This window comes from Sinocyclocheilus grahami, unplaced genomic scaffold (assembly GCF_001515645.1).
Source record: "Sinocyclocheilus grahami isolate Dianchi unplaced genomic scaffold, SAMN03320097.WGS_v1.1 scaffold987.1, whole genome shotgun sequence".
Taxonomy (NCBI): domain Eukaryota; kingdom Metazoa; phylum Chordata; class Actinopteri; order Cypriniformes; family Cyprinidae; genus Sinocyclocheilus; species Sinocyclocheilus grahami.
In genome coordinates, this window is record NW_015506166.1 from 336,591 (window position 1) to 359,651 (window position 23,061).

At 36.6% G+C, this 23,061-nt stretch overlaps 2 protein-coding genes across 2 annotated transcripts in view; one reads left to right on the top strand and one right to left on the bottom strand.

Moving 5' to 3' along the window:
• The first annotated feature begins 6,731 nt into the window (after positions 1-6,731).
• The window catches only part of LOC107565203 (hippocalcin-like protein 1), a 34,370-nt gene continuing 18,040 nt past the window's right edge, over positions 6,732-23,061 (top strand). Inside the window, exon 1 of the mRNA XM_016250427.1 lies at positions 6,732-7,007. The gene's annotated coding sequence lies outside the window, so the exon portion shown is untranslated. The remainder of the gene's footprint in view (positions 7,008-23,061) is intronic.
• LOC107565202 (keratinocyte-associated protein 3-like) overlaps positions 13,808-23,061 on the bottom strand; it is a 35,761-nt gene continuing 26,507 nt past the window's right edge. Inside the window, exon 8 of the transcript XR_001606336.1 lies at positions 13,808-13,819. The gene's annotated coding sequence lies outside the window, so the exon portion shown is untranslated. The remainder of the gene's footprint in view (positions 13,820-23,061) is intronic.

Consider the following 23,061-nt stretch of genomic DNA (forward strand, 5'->3'; position numbering starts at 1 on the left):
TGGTGTCCGCAGAATGTGTCTGTGAAGTTTCAGCTCAAAATAATCCACAGATCATTTATTATAAAATTTTGAAAATGCCAATTTTGAGTGGAAGCAGAAACAAGCTGTTTTCCGGGCCTGTGTCTTTAAATGTAAATGAGCTGCTGCTCCCCGCCCCTTTTTCCAGAATAGAGCTGCGCCATTAGAACTCAGACCTGGTAAAAACATCTGTTTTGGTTCTGATTATCATGTTTATCGCGCTGAAATCATCCGTTTTAAACCATATGAGTTTAAACTTCTGATATATGGCTTTCTGGGTGCACACGAACAGAAAACAGCTGTCACAGCATGTGAGTACTAAACTAAGTTCTCATTCACACACAAGTTTACGTTAAAAACACACGAGTTACAAAAACAGTCGGTTATGTCTGAAAGTAAACAACTGGGAAATAAATCGCTTGTTTATTTTAGATCTGTGTGGCTGCAGCAATATACAGTAAATAAATCAATAAATCCACTGCTCTCTTGTCTCCTCTCAGGCTGGGACTCTAAATAGTGTTCTGTGCTCATCTGTGCAGACAAAGACAGAACAGTTAGCATGTTTTGTTCAAACTTTCGCCATGGCATTAGAACTAGCACACCATTGTCGCTTGCGAAATCAAAATGACAGCGCTGTGGGTGTAAACTTACAGATGAAGGGGCGGTAATATTATAATGAGATCCCGTTGCCATGTCACCAAGGGAGCGAAATCTGACGCGCTTGTTTTTTCCAAGTAGATATACAGTAACTGCAGACCGGAGATCTCTAAAATGGGGCGTGAACTCCAAAAGTGGGCAGAACCTCCAAAATGGGGCGGGGTCTCCTCGCGCAAAGACTTTCACCATTGGCTCTGACTCCAGCCAATTGTTATTGACTTACATTTAAAAATAAAACTTTATAAATTAAACATTGTTTCTAGTTCATCTAAAATAAAATATGCTATATAAATACATATTCTCCGTGAGAGCAGAGCCCAAAGCTCGTGGCCAGTGGTGTTCGGACTGGAGTTTGAACCTCTGCTTAATGATATAAACGCGAATTACCCACTAGCAGTCTCAGCGCAGCGCAGGGGAAAGATTTTACTCTATCGCTTTGTTCTAAGCAACGGGGGCGTCGCGAGGCTCGAAATTCGTAGGTTAGGTGGGGGTAGCGACGCTGGGTGTAACTAAAAAGTTGCCATTGTCCGGTGAGGTCCGGTTGGGGAGTTACGGAACGATCTCATCGCATAATCTTATTAAATGTTTATATACTGAACTGCATCTTTCTTTACCACGCTATTCAGCGCCAGTCCCGCCGTGCAGTCAGTTTCACTGGTTAAGGTTGGGGTCAGGTGTGGGGTAGGTTTAGGGGTTAGCATTTTTGTAGCATAGTGTAGGAAATCAACACTTTAATTGACACAACCAATAAAATCTTTAGGATCAGCTGTGGGGCGGAGTTTGCACTGAAGTGGATTGGGGGGAAAATTGGGCATGCGTGTCATGTGCCTGTCTGTCAATGGGAGGAAGCCACGCCCTATTTTGGAGCTCCCACCCCGTTTTGGAGTTCCTGCCCCCATTTGGAGATCTCCAGGCTGCAGTTATACCCTTCTCGTTTATTCAGATGCTTGCAGAAAAAGGCTTACCAAAACAAAGTTACTGGGTTTATCTTTTTAACGTTTCCATGGTTGGTAGATGCACCGGGGACCTGATTACTTAAAACCTGGAAAAGTCAAATTTTCATGATATGCCACCTTTAAATAATGTTATATTGAGGCCACCTTTGAAGTTTTAATGAGGCCCCTGGTTTAGACCCCCTGGTCACAGGTTGGCCTGTATATTTTGTGCTGTAGATTCAGTAGAAGTAAAGTATAGTGCAGGAAACTCTGTATTTTAATAGTGTTCCATTCACATCTCAGGATAAGAATGCATGTGCAAGAACCTTTACCTGCTTTTCTGAATAAGCCCTGTTTCTCAATTCCCAACCCTTCTTTTATTAATTTGAGAGAAAGGGTGTGAGGTCCAAATCACGGTTTATTAATCTGCTTTTGTGAGCACTCTCACTAATGTGCCGCCATGCACATTCCTCCTCTGCCCTGCCCTGCCCTGCAGAAAGATAGAGATGTTCTCCTCTGGACATTACCCAGCCCTGCCAATATCGTAATTACAGTAATATCCTATATGGAGGGAGGCTGCAGAGTCTAAATGACTTCCACATCATGGACAACACATGGCAAAGGCACTTTCCTCCACTCTGGCCAGCACTTGTTTTGGTTAGACCACGTGGGCCACAGGTGCCTATGACAGAAGACATGCCTTTATGAAACTAAGAAGCTTCTGCTAAGGTCAGAGATTGTGAATCACAAAGAACACAAAAAATCTCTATGCAGATCGGTAGCTTATTTGACCTTTTGTGTCCCTTTAAGGCTGTGTAGAGAATATCTAAGCTTAATATTTCTCGTAAAGCACTATGAATAAGCCAAATGCATGAGTACAGTGAGAGCTTTGAGAAGCTCTTCTCATTCATCCGTTAGTTTCATTCAGCTGTTCATGCATTCATTCATAATCCTTTGTGCTCTTTGGTTTATACAAGAACATCCACTCTATTCAAGTTCAGAGGCGATTATTGAAAGGTGTTCTAGCACCTATAAGCATTACGGCTGTGAAAAGCACATTAAATCAATCGTCACCTTGTGCTCTGAGTGGCAGTGAGTTAAGACCTGTGTGCTTGTCTTCAGTGACCACTGTGTTGGGGTTGGTCAAGCTTCAACTAAGATTATGGAGCAGCTCGTCCTGTTTCACCAGAAATAGCTCAACCCGATAATCCCCTAACTGATCAGAGGTGACATGAACGGCGTAAGGATTAGCCGTCGCTGAGCGAGACAGTGGCCAGGTGAAAGTGCTGCCTGCTTCACAGGTCTCTGAGTCAGGCAGAAATGTAACACCAGTAACCCTGCACGCGGTTTCCTTTGGTCGTGTGTTTTACCTTGCAGAACTGCTATCAGAGAGGAATTGTACTGTGAAAAAGAGGGCTTGCTCACTGCCTGCGTGCTAATTTAATGTTGAGGATTCATGGTGGGAACTAAGTCTTGTTTTCTTAGTGATAATTGATTCTGTGGTCACACAATTTAACACTTTTTGTGTGAATTTATTATATATTTTGGCTAATTTGATTATGCTTTCAGCTATTCAAAGTGTAAAACTCTCAGTTTTGTACATTTACAGTATATTGATGGACTGGATATTGACACAGATTCCCTGATTCATTTCAGTTTCACTTTGATTCTATCTGATTCTGATTCATTTGTGTGTTTTCAGTTTTTATATACAATTTGATTACATATGAAAGAATTTCTCTCTTGCTGTACAGGAACATTTTCAGACTGATTACACTGATTCTTACGAATGGATATTAATAAAGATTTCTTGATTCAATTCAGATTCACAGTGATTCTATTTTATTCTAATTTTGATTTGATTCCAGTTCATTCGAGCGTTATAATGTCCAATTTGCCTTATAAATAGTTTCTCTCTGCTAAAGATGTACAGGGAACTTTTTCAGACTGATTACATCTATGTTTACAGTTCATTATTATTACATATACCCTGATTCCATTCAGATTCACAGCAATTCTATTTGATTCTAATTTTGATTTGATTAAGTTATAATGTCAATTTTCCTTACATATGAAAGAAATCCTCTCTCTACTGCAGCTGTACAGGACAATGTTTCAGACTGATTCGAATCTGTAACTTACAAGAACTGAATCATAAGAGTCATTTGTTTTATGAATCAGGCTACACTATTTGCAATGCATGTTTTTGATTCACTAATGAGAACTGGCTCATAAGAGTAAATTATTTTGAATCAGACTAAACTGGTTGTATGATTTAATAATAGTAATGATAGTAATATCTTGGTCATAGTATTTTAGAAATCAACATCAGGATTTAAATAAATAACCAGAAAATCAATATATCTAGTGCTATTTAAAAATTTGGTAGATATTTTTTTTTTTTAAGTAATTGAAGATATCGATTTTTAATTGATTTGTACAGTCCCTGGGAATCAAACCTTTTTGACCTTGGTATTGCTGTGTCATGCTTTACTGTTTGAGATGCATAGATTTTCCCCTTAAAATCAGGACAGAATGTGTCAAACTGTCTAGATTTTGTCTAGGCCTTGAGACTCATGTGAAGCTGCTTTGTTCTTTGTAGAAAGACTTTTGTGATATGCCCTAGGCTTTTGAGTCCAGTGTATTTCAAAGCCAAAAATGCCCTGGAAGAAAAAAAGAGGCAATGCATGTAACATTAAGAGTGAGAAAAAGCAAGTCTGTCTCTGGAGCTTGGCTAAGAAACAGAAAAATGCTTGACACAGCTAACGAACCAAGAGGCGCAATCGGATGAAGAGCAGTGGAGAAATTCAATCACACAGTTTCTTATTCACACAGAGAGAGCTAGAGAGGAGAGAGGAGGGAGCTGAAGATATAGCAACCCTAATGCAATCAACATCAGCTGAGTCAGAGCTTTGGCCTGGAATAAGACTCCACACCAACCATCTCCATAAAACGGCCACTCAAAACACACACACACACACACACACACACACACACACACACACACACACACACACACAGTTTTACAAATGAGGACGTCCCCAAAGGGAGGTTTTTGGAGATTTTGTTAGGTTTAGCTCACTTTTGGGTACAAATTTGTCCCCAAAATATGGTTAAGTAGGTACTACACACACACACACACACACACACACATACAAACACCTGATCTCATAGATCATAACGTGATCATCCTCAAGATCTATTCCCCCAGGATTTAATTAATGTTATTTCAAGCTCTTTACCCAGTCTTCCATGAGACACTTCAGTCATGCTTCTTGAGACTAGATTTAATAATGACCAGCAGCATGATATTTAAAGCAGACCATTCAACTTCATATTCATTTCAGAGAACAGTGATATTTTAATTTGTTAGAATTGGAATGTAAAACTTCAGTCCTTGAATTTGAAGATTAAAATCTATTTGAAGAAATATTCCCTAACAGAGCTGGACAAATTTCAAAATGTATTCATGAGTGTGAATCTGAAGACAGGAAGAGGATATTTGGGATCTTTTGAAGACATTATGGGAAACAAAATGTTTTCCATTTTGATCCATTTTATATTCTGTATGTATAGATAGATAGATAGATAAATAGATAGGTATGAAGCTGGTATTGGTACCCAAAGGTGCAAAAGGTAAAAAGGTACATCTTTGTATCATTTTTACTCCTGAATGATACATATTCATACCTTAAAGGTATATATTAGTTCTTTAAAATTACATATTTGTACTCAAAGTGTATTAGCCCCAGTGGCTAATACACTTTACCCAGTTTTGTACCTTATCTCTGAGAGTGTATATTTATGGGTCATTTTGGAATGAAATACAAAATGCATTATTAAAAAAACTGCAGATATATGAATTTCTTTACATTTTACTCTATTTTAATTCTTGGCCACCTCAATTTAAATTCAGAACCTGAATCTGCGTTTTCAGTTCTTGTCTAATAATGAGAGGTTTTGTATAATAATATATTGACATTCTAAAACTATTCAGGTTTTTTTTTTGTGCAAAATTTGGCAAATAGCTTCAAGTCATTTTGTCTGAAAAAAATGCATTATTTTTGTCTCGATGTTTGCCTTCCTGGTGGTTCATCATACATCTTGGGCAGATCCTGCTGGGAAGCTGTTAATTAGCCGAATCTCTGTCAAAGCTCTGCCCACCTTGTAGTCTTTAAGATCATGCATTAAGAGGTTTTAAAGCTACTTAGTCTCACACCAGAGAGATCTCATGGTTTGGATCCACCTCGCTTTATATTTCATACTTATTTGTTTAAAAGGAAAATGTGTTTTCTACATACTGTAGTGTCTAATGAGACTATTAGCGCCACAGATTCACATTATCTTGTCCATATGTTATTCTTCTCTCAGTAGGCCACATGCAGCGAGATCACATATAAATCAAAGAGAGGCGTCCCTCGTAAAAGTAAAACAGGACTCAACCCACTCTGCCACAGCCACCCTTCTGGAATGACACAGTGGCCCCTGTTTGTTTCATGTATTTGTAAGGGCCCCATAGACATTAGTAGACATTTTTGTAGATAAAATGTTAGTATGTATACTTGGAATTCAACATCTATCTATCTACACTCTTAAAAATAAAGGTGCTTAAAAGGATCTTCACAGCGATGCCATAGAGAAACCACAAAGAACCATTCAGTCAAAGGTTCTTTAAAGAACCGTCTCTTTCTTATCTTTTTATAATCTGAAGAACCTTCTTTCGCCACAAAGAACCTTTTGTGAAACAGAAAGATTCTTCAGATGTTAAAGGTTCTTTATGGAACCATTTAGTCAAAAAGGTTCTTCTATGGCATCGTGAAGCACCTTTATTTTTAAGAGTCTATCTATCTATCTATCTATCTATCTATCTATCTATCTATCTATCTATCTATCTATCTATCTATCTATTTTAGAAATAGACAGACAGACATACGGATAGATAGATAGACCATCTATCTATCTGTCTGTCTGTCTATCTATATATATCTCTCAATGTACTATGTACTCATAGACCCCAACATACATGGTTCCAGTCAGCTTTCATTCGTGACTCCTATATAAGCTTTTTTCTTTTTTTAGGTGTTGCTGTAGGCTATCTCTAAAAGAAGCGTTGTGGACCCTGACACAGTTGCAGCGGTCTATTCGGCGTAGTGACATCTTATTAAAGCGGCACCACGTAATCCTACCAACACCCTCCCCTGCTTTAAATCCGATGGTCCGGTGCAGTTCCGTAGACGCACAGCCTCCTCCTCCAGCAGAGCAGCGCCGCGGCTCGTGTTCCTCCGGTAACATGGTGTGCAGCGCGCGGCAGTAGACAGTATCGCTGGACCGTAAGAGTCTGCTCTCCTTCCACAGCATATCAACACATCGAGGGAAACTTCGCCTTTCTTGGATACGGTAAGCCCGATATGATGGCCAATCAACGCGCCTTGCTTACTTACTGTAAAATATTCATATTTTTTAATTCTTAATGACGGAACGTTGGCTCTCCTCTTGCAGTGAGTCTGTATTGTCAAATAGCATCCCATCATAAGCACGCGGAAAATAACGAGCTGTTTGGGATATGGGGAACGATTGAAAGTAAAGCCTGCAGTTGCAAAAAAGCGACAAAACAAATATAATTATAAAGAAAGACAATAACGCGAATGTAAAATAACGTATTATTTCTGCTCCATTGATGGATAGCCTAGTTCACAACACGGGATAGAGGTCATTGTGCAGCCTCCATGTCGTGTGAACAGTACTTTCTGAATGAATTGATAGTTTTGTGATTATGACAGATGTAAGGAATGTTTAGATGAGTCAGGGGTGGCGCTCGACGGATGTGCGCGCTTCCAGTAATTCTGTTTGGACAGTCAGGCGATGCTATTGTTCAAACTGCGCTTCTGAAGAGCTCGAGGATGCAGGACATGGATCCTGCGCAGGCAACCCTCGGCTGCTGGGATCAGTCAGTAGCTCGAAAAGTGGTCAATGCAAAAATATTCTGAAGCAACTATCTACAATTTAAATGGGATTATTATGAATACTAGCATACTGTTCGGCAATGTGTATTACGCTGCAGTAGACTCCAAAAGCAGTATGTTAATCAACAATAATCTCGAAAAAAGTGACATATGATATTTACTCTTGTGCTGTAGCACAAGTGAGTGTAGCCTACTGTATAGCCTATTTTATGACGCAATTTTACGACGATTTTAAAATAACCAGCTAATCGATTCGATTAAAGATATAAAGAACCGTACAGAATGCTATATATTATAGCTAGTGTACCATTGACTACTGTACGATATTTATGAAACAGACGGCAGCAAATTTCGTATTGCTTCACAGTTATTAAATAAACATTTTTAATGAACATTTTAATATATACATAAAAATAAATGAAATGTCATTGGATACTTCTGGACCAATTTATGTCAATAAAATGTCATCTGATATATATATACAGTATATATATATCAGATGACATTTTATTGACATTTTTATGTGCATATTTTTTGTATGGTTCTAGGGGCCCACAGGTCCTAGGGGTCTCAAATTTTCCTTTCAAAAAACCATCCTTTTATAAATTTCCCCACTGAATCCCTTTAGGATATACTTTATTCAAAGTCGCACACTGATTGATGGAAGGGTTATGACATCAGGTCAGGGTGGGGTCAGGGATTTCTTTTTGCGTAAGATGTGCTGATAAGTGTGTAAGATTAATGTTTGTATGGGCTCAGATTTGGTTGGGGGTTGAGCTGTCAGAATTTCATTTAAAATGACACTGAACACAAACTTAGATTTTGTGTGCGTCGTGCTGTTAGTTTTTTTTAATAAGTAACCAAAGTAGAGTTGTTACACAGCTTTTTCCCCCAATATAATGAATGTTTATATTGATTAAACGGTGCTGTGAAGACAAAAATACAAAGAACAACATAAATGTATTATAAAATTAGTCCATATAACTTTTGCACTATATTCCAAGTCATATGATAGCTTTGAATGATGAACAAATTAAATTTTACCACTGTTGCATAATTTGATTATGCTGAAGAGCAGCATAATCATTTTTCAAAAGTCTCTATTTTTATGTTCAGTGGAAAAAGTAAAATCATATGGGTTTGGAACAGTGAGTGAATAATGACATAATTTAGATTTTTGGATGAACCATTTCTTTGAAGAAAGTGCTTTCCTTTGAAAGTTACTTTGCATCTAAGTGTAGACTGAGAAAATAGAAGATGCCAGTGACTCAAGGGCTCTGTAGATTTCCGCATGCCATTAACAGCACCATTTAAAGTATGTGATCTGTGCTTGAGACACATGATGCATTGCCTCTGTGGGGCTAGAATCTCCCGTCAGGGCTTTTCCTTGGATTTCTCTTAGAAATCTCGTGGTCTCATTAGCTGTCTCATTAGTTCTCACTCTGCTGTGTTCTTTAGTGGCTCGAAGCACATGGTCCTTTTTGGCATTGGTGAAAGGCTGAATGAAAGGTGGATCTCATCCACTTTGTTCGTTTTCAACAATAAGTGATGGTGTATTCTCTGACTGCAAAGAAGCTGTGGTTTGCTGCACATAAAATGCAACATTATGACATACGTTATAGCGGAAACACTAGTCCATAAAACACCACATTACTGGCTTGTGAGTTAATGGACATTAGTGATAATATTAGTCATGGCACTTAATCTGAAATAAAGATTATGTTTATACTAGTTGTTAGAATAAATTCCAGTGCCCTTTGTAATTAAGATATGGAAATTAGATTGTAGGTGCCATTACTTTCAATGCAGCAGGGAGACTGCAATCAAAAAGGCCTACAGAAATTTTTAGAGGCATTTAAAATTTCGAGAATTTTTAGATTTCACTTTTTAGCTTTAGTGTGACTCAGCGTTATACTGCTCATTTGAACACTGTGAGTAACCAAGCCCTGCATGCATGCTCCTTTCACCTGACCACTGCGTTCCACTCAGCCCGATTGTGGCTTTGCTGTGGGATGTGATTGTGAGTTTGAGAACCTTTTCAAGGGAGGATGTGGCTTTTGCCCCCGACTGAGAACTTCTTGCTTCCTTTTTCCATAGTATACCCAGATCTAGCCTTGCCCTGCGCCTTCCATTAGACTGCTGAAAGGAAGGTCAATTACTCCCAGCAGCCGTGCTGTGGTTGATTGTAAGGAGCTCTCACAGAAATACTATGTTGTTCTACAGAAAACGCGTGTGTGGTAGGATGTGTGTTTTTGTGTGCTCAAGTGTTTCTTGGTGAGCCTCTGTCTGTGAGTAAATGCAATCAATGTCATGCTGACTTTTAAGCTCACTGGCTGCATAGCAACTTAAGAGCACATAAAGTCTGTGGCTAGTGCTAAAAAAGCATGAGTGCCCTGCTTAAGTATGGTAACCTCCATAACTCTGATATTAAGGGGACTGAAATGTGAAGTTGTCTCAAGTACTTCTGTCTCCTTTTCTGTGAGGTCGTGCTGACTGGCAGTGCTTCTGCATGTCCAGTCTGACGTAGTTTTGGCTCTTTCAGTGGATCTTCTGTTCAGATGGACTGGCTTGTTTTCAGCATGAACTGGGCCTGGGTGAGTCAGTTCCTTTTGTTGTCATGTCTTGGACAACCTTTCATTGACACTGGGGAGTTAGGAGGAACTCTTGAACTTGGTGAGAGTCACACTTGGTGTTTTGGGATGATTTAGCTGCAGACAGAGATAAGAAGAGGAAAATAAAATACAGTATAAAGTCACTTGCGTAGGGGTTTCCTTGTTTGAGAAACATAGATACCCACAAAGAAGTTTACAGAAGAAAATGAGAAAAAGAAAGCAGTGTAGTTGATTTAAGCAGGAATTTCAAATAAAATTTGCATCAACTAAAAACGAATAAAGTCTTTTAAAAGACGTAGCCAATGATCAACATGTCTTCATAGTGAAATCTAAATGAAAATTTATATTATACTCTATTCTGTTCTATTATATTGACTGAGTCAAAATATTAACTGTTTAACTTGAGAAAAACTTTTGCAATGCCATACATAACACTTATATTGTTACGTGGTTTGTCATCCATGCCACTAGGTGTCAGTATAAAGTTCAAGACTACTGTTATATTAGTTTTTTAGAAAGATGAATGAAAGCCAGCGAAGCTTAAAAAAAAGAGAACTCAAATGATGATAAAACTCTTTGAACATTACGTGAATATTTTCTCCAACACAGCTGGAGGTTTCTACTTCTGAAAAGCTTGAGTATCTGGCAGAGGTGTATTTAATTAAAGTTGGAGATAAACTCTGCAGGACTTTGGCCTTCCAGGAGAAGCATTGGGCACTCCTGCTCTAAAGTAAATCACAAGGACTCTTATAACTTTGAAATCATTTCACCCCCCAACTCTCATTATATAATGAACACGTATTGTCAGTATTCCCAAAGGATCTTTGGATACTAATAAAACAAAATGAGAGCGACCATTGAAGGTCAATGCAAGCAATTAGTTTTCACACACTCTTGGTCTGATACGCTGCTGTTGAGTCATGCCAAGATAGTGTTCTTGTAGACTAGTGAGGTCAACACAGTTTACACAGACACAACTCATTACAGGATCAAAGTAAGCCAACCGTGTGGCACATTTGATCCCAGGCATGGGGATTGTGGGGGTTCGCTTCCTGCTCAGAGACTGTGTGCTGTGCTACGTGATAGCAGTTGAAGGAGAAATTCGTGCTGAGGGGGCAATTTGCGTTCTGACGAAAGGGGATGTGTATTTTTAGTCTTGGCCTCATCACGACAGGAAATGGGATAGTGGGCTCCATAATGTCTCAAATAACATAATTTTTGAGACATTTCTGTTTCCCTTTCTCCCAACCCTTAACACAGTTTCCCAAGTCATCCCACTAAACAATAGGTGGAACAGTTCATCCTTATTTGGGAATATCATGGCAGTGGTTTGAAAACCTCATATAGGCTAGTTTTAGCATATAGATTTGTTTATTACCAATTTGAACGTTAAGCCTTGTGGTCATCTCCGTATATTTATTATTGAAAATGAATCAGATTTTATACCAACCGTGTGGCACATTTGATCCCAGGCATGGGGATTGTGGGGGTTCGCTTCCTGCTCAGAGACTGTGTGCTGTGCTACGTGATAGCGGTTGAAGGAGAAATTCGTGCTGAGGGGGCAATTTGCGTTCTGACGAAAGGGGATGTGTATTTTTAGTCTTGGCCTCATCACGACAGGAAATGGGATAGTGGGCTCCATAATGTCTCAAATAACATAATTTTTGAGACATTTCTGTTTCCCTTTCTCCCAACCCTTAACACAGTTTCCCAAGTCATCCCACTAAACAATAGGTGGAACAGTTCATCCTTATTTGGGAATATCATGGCAGTGGTTTGAAAACCTCATATAGGCTAGTTTTAGCATATAGATTTGTTTATTACCAATTTGAACGTTAAGCCTTGTGGTCATCTCCGTATATTTATTATTGAAAATGAATCAGATTTTATTGGATGAAGTAGTAGTCTTGAGTAATACACTCTCATCCAAATGAATCCTTAGTGTGTTGGAAGTCATCTCTCAAGCATGAGTTTGAATCCAAATATCAGGTGTGATAGGAAAGACATACTTGTCTTGCTGCCCTGTCATGGGACATGCTGAGGTTGGCTGATGTCTGGACATCCATAAGGGTCAGCATTTTTAAGATCTGGCGGTGACTGGCCACTTTGAAGCCTGTTTTGTTCATTATCAGAGACCTCAGAAGTGAGAGATCAGTTCTCCTTGACCTGAATACTATGATGCCCTGGGCAATTAAGGTGTGGTGAGAATAATTACGATGTGGGATGGAGGATGTCCTCTGAGTCTGGCATATTTCAGTGTGTAGTGTTTAAAATGGGAATGTGCTGTGCTACATTCTGCTTCCTTTAATGGAAACTTCCACAAAATCCGTTGTACATTCTGGTGTGACAAAAAAAAAATATCACAGAATAAATTGGGACCAGATATCTCCTGAAGAGGCTGAAGAGGCTTTACTTTTTTTGCTTGTAATCTACTAATATAGGTTTTTAATGTTTGATTGTTGGATATTAGTGGTTGCCTGCATTTTTGGCCAACGCCAGTATGTCTGTTATACGTAAGTAATGTGGTTAAATGATAGCATTTAAATGTAATATTACACATTTCGGTAACACTTTAGTACAGGGACCAATTCTCACTATTAACTGATGCTTAGCATGCCTATTATTAACATATTGGCTGTGTCTTAGTACTTATAAAGCACATATTCTCCATGATCATAATCTACATCCCTAATACTACCCAATACCTAAACTTAACAACTACCTTACTAACTATTAATAAATAGCAAATTAGTAGTCTATTGAGGCAAAAGTCATAGTTAATGGTTTGTTAATAGCGAGAATTACACCTTAAATAAAAAAGTGTGACCCACATTTCTAATTTTAAATCAATATAAATATTTGAAAATGCCAATACACTATACTATAAAAGCTGTCAGTTCATCATTCTTGGGCCAATAATCTCAAATCAGCCTGTCCTTTATATAATATAAATAATAAATGAAATGGTTAAATGATAGCAAATGATGAAACAAGAGAAATTTCACACAATAATTTACCCCTAAAAATGTATTTGTTTATGTTTGTGTTTATTATCTGTTGACAAGGCTGTTTGTAGATTTGTATAAAGCCCCTAAAAGGACATAGTGATGTTAAAAAATTAGATGGGTGGTAAAATTATATGTCATTGCTTTTTCCTGAGAAACTTTGTGTTTGATCACAAAACCTTTGGAAATAATATGAGAAGGAAAACTATATTTCAGTGCTTTTTGCCAAGCAAATACAAAGATTCTCAGGGGAATGCAATAGTTTTGCGAGAGAACATAAAGTTTCCCGGGTGAATGCAATACTTTTGGATTTAACACAAGTGGATATTTAAAAAATCTGTTAAAATATACAAATATTGTCTGATCAATTGGTCTGAATGATAAATTGGTATATTACTAATTTCTACAAAAATATTCTTCACATTATATTCTTGTTCAACGTGACCACAATTTTTCTTTTGTGTAGGTTTTATTGTTAAGTAATGAAAGTAAGACAAAGGCAAGAAAAAAAACTTACAAACTAGCATTGTTTACACTCTTTCATCATCTTGAGTTGAAGTTAACGCAGTATGACACTGGACTAAGGGCCTTTATGAATTCTATCCAAAAGGAACATCCTCAAAACAAAGCTAAATAAAGCTCTATAAAGATCACCCACACGCTTGTTTAGGTTGTTTGTGTTCATTTAAACATGCCAGCCTGAGGATGTGGACTCCTCAGCTGAGTCTTGGTTCCTCCCAAGGTTTCTAACGAGTCTTACTAAACATCTTAGTGAGTTTTTCCTTGCTACTGTCGATGCCGTGGCTTTTCTGCTGGGGAATTCAAAGCACTATTCTATGTACATATGCTTTGGAATTATTTGTATTGTTAGATTGGTTAAATATAGTTTAAATAAATTTTAATTGAAAATATGGCATAAAATCCTTGACGTGATTTAGCTGTAGCCACAGAGACTACAGCTGGTGCTCTTCTGCTAATGTTCTCTCCACTGTCTGCTTTCTCATTCCTCATTAGTGGATTCAGAAATGTTAGTAATGGAAGCTTAGGGAACATGTCCATAGTCTGGCTCAATATGGCAATTGGAACAAGCATCTGTCGGAAGAACAGATGTGATTTGTATGTCTAGCAGTTGTTATGTGCCCGAAGACCACCAGAAACCAGGTTAGCAGAATTCACAAGCTCAGACAAGTGACTGCAGGCTGAGCCTTAGAGCGCAGAGATGTTCCAATCAGTCATGTGGTTTTTATACCACTGTCAGAAGGATAACCTATTCTTCTTGCCATAAGGAAACCTCACCAACTTCTGGCCTTACTAAAGCAGTGCAAGAATGAGATCAAAAATAATTATTTGAAACTGTAATAATAACAGTAATACATCCCTAACTGTAATAAAAAACTGTATTTTTGATCAAATAATTGCAGTCCAAGAGACTCTTCAAAACATTCAAATTGTAATTATTCCAAACTCATGACCAGTTGTGTATGTGGCTTTTTGGATTATATTTTGAGACAAACTTATTAGTTATTCCTTTGTTAAAGGGATAGTTCACCCAAAAATGAAAATCCTGTGGAAAATAAAATTAATTACTCACCCTCATGTTGTTTAAAACCGGTAAGACCTTCATTCATCTTTAGAACAGAAAGATATTTTTGATGAAATCCGAGAGCTTTCTGACCCTGCATAGACTGTAATGCAACTACCATATTCAAGGCCCAGAAAGATAGTAAGGACATTGTTAAAATAGTCCATGTGACATCAGTGGTTCAAACATAATTTTATGAAGCTACAAGAATACTTATTGTGTGCAAAGAAAACAAAATAACAACTCTATTATACAAATTCTTCTCTTCCGTGTCAGTCTTCGATGCACGTTTTTGAATTTCATCTAAAATATCTTAAATTGTGTTATGAAGATGAAGGAAGGTCTTAACGGGTTTGGAACGACATGAGGGTGAGCAATTAATGACAGAATTTTCATTCTTGGGTGAACTATCCCTTAAAGGTGATCAGCACTACTGCAGTGGATTTTATTATTTTTTATGACAGCGCTCTCAAGTACTTAATGCTGATTGCTCAATATATTTATAAATATTTTTGTGTAATGGCCGCTAAACTACATAACTGTTGCCCCAGGCATCCAATTTCCTCTCTAAATCTCTAAAACATGTAAAGAACTTGATTATAATTTTATCTTCAGTGTGTCATTTAATAGTACATTTAAAGTTAATATATTCTATATGTACTAAATTGCAGTTGACCTATCGGTAAGCCCCTCCCCTCGAACGCAGATGAGCCAATGGCAGTCGAGTATCAGTTGCACGGGGAGCGGAACTCAGACATCTTTAGGTTTCAGCGCCATAGAGAAACATTAGAAGATCCGAAGCTCGCATTGTTTTTATGGGGTTTATACTTCAAAAATGGAAAAACGATGTGGCTGGGGGACTTGTAACAGTGATTCCAGGTATCCTGAGAGGATAGGCAATAGAATTAATTTTATTCTATTTCCTAAACCCAAACAAAATGGAGCAAAATATCCCAAAGCATTCACCCCCAATCCTAATGAAGACAAAAACGTTTGTTTTCTTGTTGTCATACTCTCATTAAGTTACAATTTTCATCTGCTCAAGCAGAACGTTAATGTCATCTTGTGCTTTAACAAGGTATATCTGGCTAAAACTAGCTAACGTTAAAGTTAGTGAGTCCATACAAACCTAAATGGCAGACTGTTCTCGCATTTTGTACAGTGTAGGGCAAAAACACATAAACGAAGGTCTATATTTCACTGTCTCTTCATATTAAACTGGTTAAATGTAAATTAATTTAATCGTACCCTGCGATACGTGAACAGTGTTGATCCGGGATGTTGTTATCTGTGATCGTGACGAACGTAACATGAGGCTTCTCCCGCTTACATTGTGATCTGTAAACCCTTGCTTCCAAATGAATACCCACAATATTTGTTTTAAAATCTTTTATATATCCCTCCATGGCATATTTAAGTCTGGTGGTCCTTCTGTGTCCAAAATTTATCAAAAAGATACTGGGACAAGGTTTTCACACTGACAGCTGTCATTGTGAGATAGTGAGCAGCTCCGTTTGTTTGTCCGAGTTCGCATCAGTAACTAAGGGGGGCGGGGCTTACCGATAGGTCAATTTTGTCATTGCAAAAGTCAGTACATTTGGCTGCACGCTTTAACCATGTTTCAAAGACAGCAGAAGTATTTATAAAATTACATAAAATTATGTACTACTAAAGAGTACTACTAAAGCACTCTAAAGTTCATCTGCATATATATTTAAACTTTAATACATTTTAATTTAATTGTAATTAACATGCAATTAAGTGTCCAAAAACGTTACATTCAGTTCACATTTCTTTTGTGAGTTTATATCATTCTTAACATCGTTTGTAGGAGATGTGACTTGTCTTCCGATATTGACAGGATGATGTCTTTGAAAACTGAATTGCTCACAACCTTGATCACCTCCTTCACTAATAAGATCAGACTCTCTGCGAAAAGCTATTTGTGTTCCTCGAGATAGTACACTGAGAGCTGACGCCCAAATCCCAGCCAGTGGGATTTACAGCTGCAGAAGGACTCACGCAACAGGTAACTCCGGAGGGATGAATGATACGCTGCCTTCACTTCACTCCACTGCATTGCACGTCCCAGACGAAAAATGGGAAATCCAGAGCAGAAGTTACATTCTAATTACGTCGCCTCTATAATTCAGGTTCTCCAGATCTAATATGCAGACCGCAGTGCAGGAAATTGCCATAACCCAAATCCTTTAAAATGGGGCTACTGAAACAATGCCCTGTCTGTTTCTTCACCCTGATCGTGACTAATGACCTCCATGCCCAGTTTGAGGAGATACAGTAGATCTCAGGAATGGGCAGCAGCAGGCGGCTCCACAGCCCTGCGAGGTAATTTATGTGTTTGTGTCTTCTCGCGGCTGAACAGTTAGCCAGTGCGAGACTGGTTGGCAGGAGCCCGCCACCAAATCTGGCAGCAGGAACTCACAAACCGATCCCTCAGCAACTTCAAGCAGGTGGACGTTTGAGGAAGAAATTAATGGATTTGTTAAACATCAGTAGTTTTGCAGAGGTTTTGAAGCAACACTCTGGGCTGAATCCAAATCATGCTAATTGCAATATTTTGATAAGCATTGCCATATATTTTTAATCCATCTACAATAACAGAATAGCAGACCTTCTGTGTGCATTTGTGTCAGCAGGCTGTGCAGAGTAAGGTGTTATCTGAATTAATCTGTGTTTACAGCTGGGAGATTATTCAGCTGACATATCTCTATGTTGATGTTATTTAGTATAAAAGGCACATGGAGGCTAAACTACGATACATTTTCTCCCCAATTCTGTCTTTGTAATCTTGTCCAAATTCCCTGCAGTTTCATATTAATATGAGGTGATAAGAGTAGAGTGACATTTCAAATGGCTAAAAGTTATTAAATTGCTCAGTGCAGCTGCTTGCACTGAAGTCAACATGAAATGACATTCACAAACAATTTTGCTTATGTAATCTTACATTTCAAATGGGATATAATAAAAAATGCAGAGTGAGAGTTGATTTAATGCATCGGGAATTGATTGGATCATGCAAAGTGAAAACAAATTGTAGAGGGGTTTCTGCTGGCTGAACTTTAAGCTGCATTGATTTGCTATATGTCAGCTGTACTAGAATTGGAAAAATATATATATATTAGTTATGAGTTGTGAGATTGAAGTCTAAATTGAGAAAAAAAGTTGATGCAACATGCAAAACCATGAACAAATGGCTCTTATGAGCAAGTTCTTTAAATTAATCATTCAAACTTATGAGTTCAGTCTGATGAATCCTTTTCTGAATTAACTCATAGATACAGATCTCTAACTGATTCAACATCTAACTCTTTCAACAACAAGGATGATAACTGTAACTATGAATGATAACTATAACCAGAACTAGTTGTGTGCGATATACCAGTAGACACGATTAACCAGTAGAAATTTGTCAAGGTAGAGATTTGGTAGAGATTTTGAACCATCGTGAAGACTATCGATTATATTTTTGCCGCTTTATAGGCCTTGAATGATAAAATATACACACTTTTATGTGTCAAAATGCCCGTCTTTGAAAGTTTCCTCATAAACACAGTAATTTAGTTCTTAAGTGAAAGCAAACAGCTGAGAAAGGAAATACATGTGTGCCAGTATATTGGATTCAGGCAGCTCTTAAAGTGACAGCAGTCTAATATTCCTGCTGTCTGTCATTCATTCGTTCATTCATTCATGTTAATCAAACAACAAAAGAGAGTAAATGTCTCTCTGCTCTTGACTTTTTTAACTTTAATAAGAATAAGTATATATTTAATTTACACTGAAGAATATGCAGTTTTTATACATTGATTTTGTCCTATTGCTTGTAATTGTTTCTTATACTTATTCAATAACTGTTTACTTGTCTTCATTGAGCAAGATTTTTTTAGGCTAGTATTAGTTTATTGTGATATTGACACTGATGACAAGGATTATGAAATTTCTATGGTAACGACAATTTTGATATCATAAAGACCTTATTTAAAGCAAAAATAACTATATCCTGATGTATAATCATTACTGTGAAATAAAATTACTCATATTGTGAAATAAGATTTTGTCATATCGCCCTTCCCTAACTATATAAAATATATAGTTGTAAAGTCACTATAATATAAGAATAGACAAGGCCACATTAGTGATAATGGCACAGAGGAACAATATCATTGGAATCACTTTCACAATGTTTTTTTCCAGCTGATGAATGATAAAACATTTTCAGCCAATTAGAATCCACCCTGCTTTAAACAGCTCAAGCATTAAAGTGGCAGATGACAACTGCAGCACACTTATAATAAACACAATTTTGCCGTGCGTTGATGTGGATGCTAATATAGTTATCTTTATAGTCTATATCTTTATCATTATTGGTGTAAATGGGCCTTTAACTGTAAGTTATTACTCTCAGTGATGTCCGTTTTTAAATGAAGCACATTTTAGTACATGTGCATCAAGAAATGTAGCTCAGTAACACAAATAAAACAGTCTTTATCATTGCAGTATTTTATCCTTTCAAACTGACTGTAGTTTGTAACATCTCTGTAGCTTAAATAAGTCCTTAGGTTACTTTCAGTGCCTGTGTCTTTAATTTAGCCATCATTCATTTGTTGCTTTTGGGCACTCTGTAAAAGATATCACCACTTTATACCCTTTGGGAAAACAATGGCACGAAACCTAATACATACTCATTCTATTTAAGCTACTGCCTGAGGGGTCATTAGACAAATGCTAAACCTCTTTGTTGTTTCCCACTCCCTTACACATTATTTCCACATTGGGAAGAGATCCTGAGGGGCTGAGAGTCAAACTCATGGTCCAGCTGCTCTATCGGTGTGGTTCTCTCGCAGCTCCAGTGGCTTCTGTCAAAGAGTATTTCTTGCAGTTGAACGTGATCAATGTTTATTTTCCAGCAGAGAGCTAACGAAAATCTTATCTGAATTTTAATACACATTTAGAGAGATTTCAGGTCGAGGGGTTGCTCATCTGTACAGTATTTCAGAACAGTGTTTCAGCGGAAGTAGATAAGCTGACTTTTATGAGTGCCATTGCAGTGTTGCAGTATTTGTGTGTGTGCGTTCACCTTCTTTACAGACTGCACAGGAAAGTTTGGGAGCCGACATAACAAGATGAATTATGTTTTGGCCTGAGTATGAGGCAGATGAATAGAGGATAGGATTGGCACTTGCAGGCTCCATATAAAGTGTATATTGCGACGTAAAAGCTCCTGCCAAATACGCATCAATAAGGTGATAGATAATAAAGCTACAGACTTAGGTCAACAAGCTGTTAAGAGGTCCTATTGTTATCTATCGAATTCCACATCTATAACGAGCAACTCTAAAGAGGCGAACCTTGATTATTCCCTGAGAATGAATTTTTCCTGAATGTGAACATCCCAATGCTCTTGAAACTGAATGCTTTACATAGCCTTTAAACACTGCTTTTCCATCTGGGCTTTTGCTTGCTGCATAAAAGGTATTTCAGAGACTTTAAAAAAGCTTGATGTCTGTTTTGAGAAATATTTTATTCTTCCAGACTTTCATTTAGAGAGGAATTAATATTAAAATTCTGGCCGATAAAGATACTGTAAGTCGATAATAACTCTCATGCTAACTTTTGCTTTTGTTTTTATTTAATTATTTTAAAGGATTTTCCCATGTTAGCCTGCAATGTTCTGTTAAAGTCTGAATGCTATCTGTCTGTGTGTCTGTCTATCTAGATATTTAAATTTTTTATTAATTTAAATAAATTAAAATAAAACACAAAAAAATGTAATCTGTCATTTTAGATGCTAAACTGAATTTATGCATCACAACATCATAAGTTATGCTAAAAATCAATATTTATTTTAATTTGCTTAAGAAACAGTGTTATTAAATTAGAAGAAAATTAACTTTAATCGAGTTAAACTGTAAAATGGGCATGAATGATTAAATATGCAATATTGACCAGTACCGAAATTAAAAAAAAAAATCAAATATCGATCAATAATCCATATGGTACCATAGTTCAAATCTATTAGCATATTTATTACTGACATATCGCTCGAGAATTACTGATATAAAATGATAATTAAACTTTATTTGGAGTACTACTTGTGCACAATGCACATTTCTTAATATTAAGCCTAAAATGTGTATTAATGTCACTATTGATGAGGATTGTATGATCTTTGAATAATATCTGTCTTTAAATGCAAGATATTTGTAGCTAAAGTATACTTGCAATAGTTCCACTTTAGCACAATCAAATATACTTACTACTTTCATTTCCCTGAAGTGTATGCCATTTGATGCCAGTACCAGTGTAATAAATTAGACTGTAGTGAGCATGAGTGTACGGCTCAATATAAACAGCATACCTTTCCAATAGGTGGCTGTCTATTTTCTTTCAACGTCATGATCTGTTCCTGGTGTGTGAAATGCTTCAGTTAATGCTCCAGCCCAAATGTTTTATATATTAAGATCTTGATTTCATATGTCAGCTCTCAGTTACATTAGTAAGTTATGCTGCTATGTATATTCAAAGAAGCACTTAGCTCATTTAAAGTGGAATGTGAAATAGTTTTGTGTGCTTTTGTGCGTGTGTCCTTCTCTCATGTCTCTATTCTTTCCTCTTGTGCTCTGATGCTGTGCCAATGTGGATGAAGGCCGCTGGTCCCTTTCTGTGTGACCCACATAACCATAAGTGCTTCTAAAAGCCTGAGTTCCTCTAAGGAGATGTGCTCAGGGTTGACCTCGATGTACCACTTTTTTCAAACACTCCATCTCTGTGTCATCTTGCTCAGGCCAGTAACTTGATAACTGTAGGTGTTTACAACTGTGAGTGGTTTTTCTTCACGATTTAGCAATGCTTACTAATGCAAGCATCACTATTAGTCATATTTAGATACTATATTTTCCAAATAGGCCTAAATGAGAATTCTGTCATCATTTACTCATCTTCATGTCATTCTAAACTTGTATGATTTTCATAGACTTTCATCATAGATATACGTTTAACTTGGACCTGTAAGAAATCACCTAGCAAACACACCAAACAGCATTGTAATAACCTATTAGGACTGCATGATTAATCAGAATAAAACCAAATTTGCGATATGGCTTTGTGTAAATTATTATATTTGTAATGAGAAGTGCTTAGAAGCTGGCTGCATTAGACTGCATTTTCCACCAAAATAAAAGCTTGATGGTTTAACGATTGTAGAATAAAGAAATTAAGACAGACATGTGTTTTTTTGTTATTTTACAGTATTACAAAAAAAAAAAAGATTATTTTTATTATATTTTTCTTAAATACTTTTAGTATTTTTTTTATTTTACAGTGAAATATTACACTTTACTAATATTACATATTTCAATAATAATATTTACATATTATTTTACAGTCATTGATTGTAATATCAATTATTATAATATTTTAAATAAATACTAATTTATAAATTTTAATTCACAGTAAAATATTTATAAAATAATTTTGCATAATAATAATAATGATGATGATGATTATGAATATATTTTATATATATATATATTTTACTGTAAAATAAAAAATGAGTATCTAGGAAAAATATAATAATTGATATTACAATCAATAACACTATAAAATAATATACATTTTATTATGTATAATAATAATTATTATTATTTGTATTTGTATTATTATTATAATTATAAATATAATTTTATAAATATTTAACTATAAAATAAAAATTATTATTTAGGAAACATATTATAATAATTGATATTACAATCAATGTGACTATACATTTTTTATTACAATTTTATTATGTAAAATAATAGTAATAATAATAATATTATTAATAATAATAATTATTATTATTTTATAGTCATGTTGATATATAATCACAACATTTTTGACCAAATTGTGCACCCCTACTAACAGCACTTTTTAAAATCATATTTTAAATCGCATTTGCAATTTTTATCAGAAAAAAAATCACAATTTCTATTTTTTCCCCCAAATCAGACAGCACCACCACCTATCACACAAAATACCGTAGAAACCGCATAGAAATGCGATAAAATACTCAGAACACTCAAGCATGGTGGTGGTGATTTTTGCGCGGACAAAGTTACGTTTTCATTCACTTTTCTTCTTGAAATTGAGAGATGCTTGTATTCTACATAGTCATATACAGCTTACTCATCGAGTCACTGCAAGAAAGCATTTCATTAAAGGCTAGTCAATATTGTCTTTTGTTGAACAGAATAACCCTCCATCATTGCATGTAATGGACTGCATTCCTTCTGC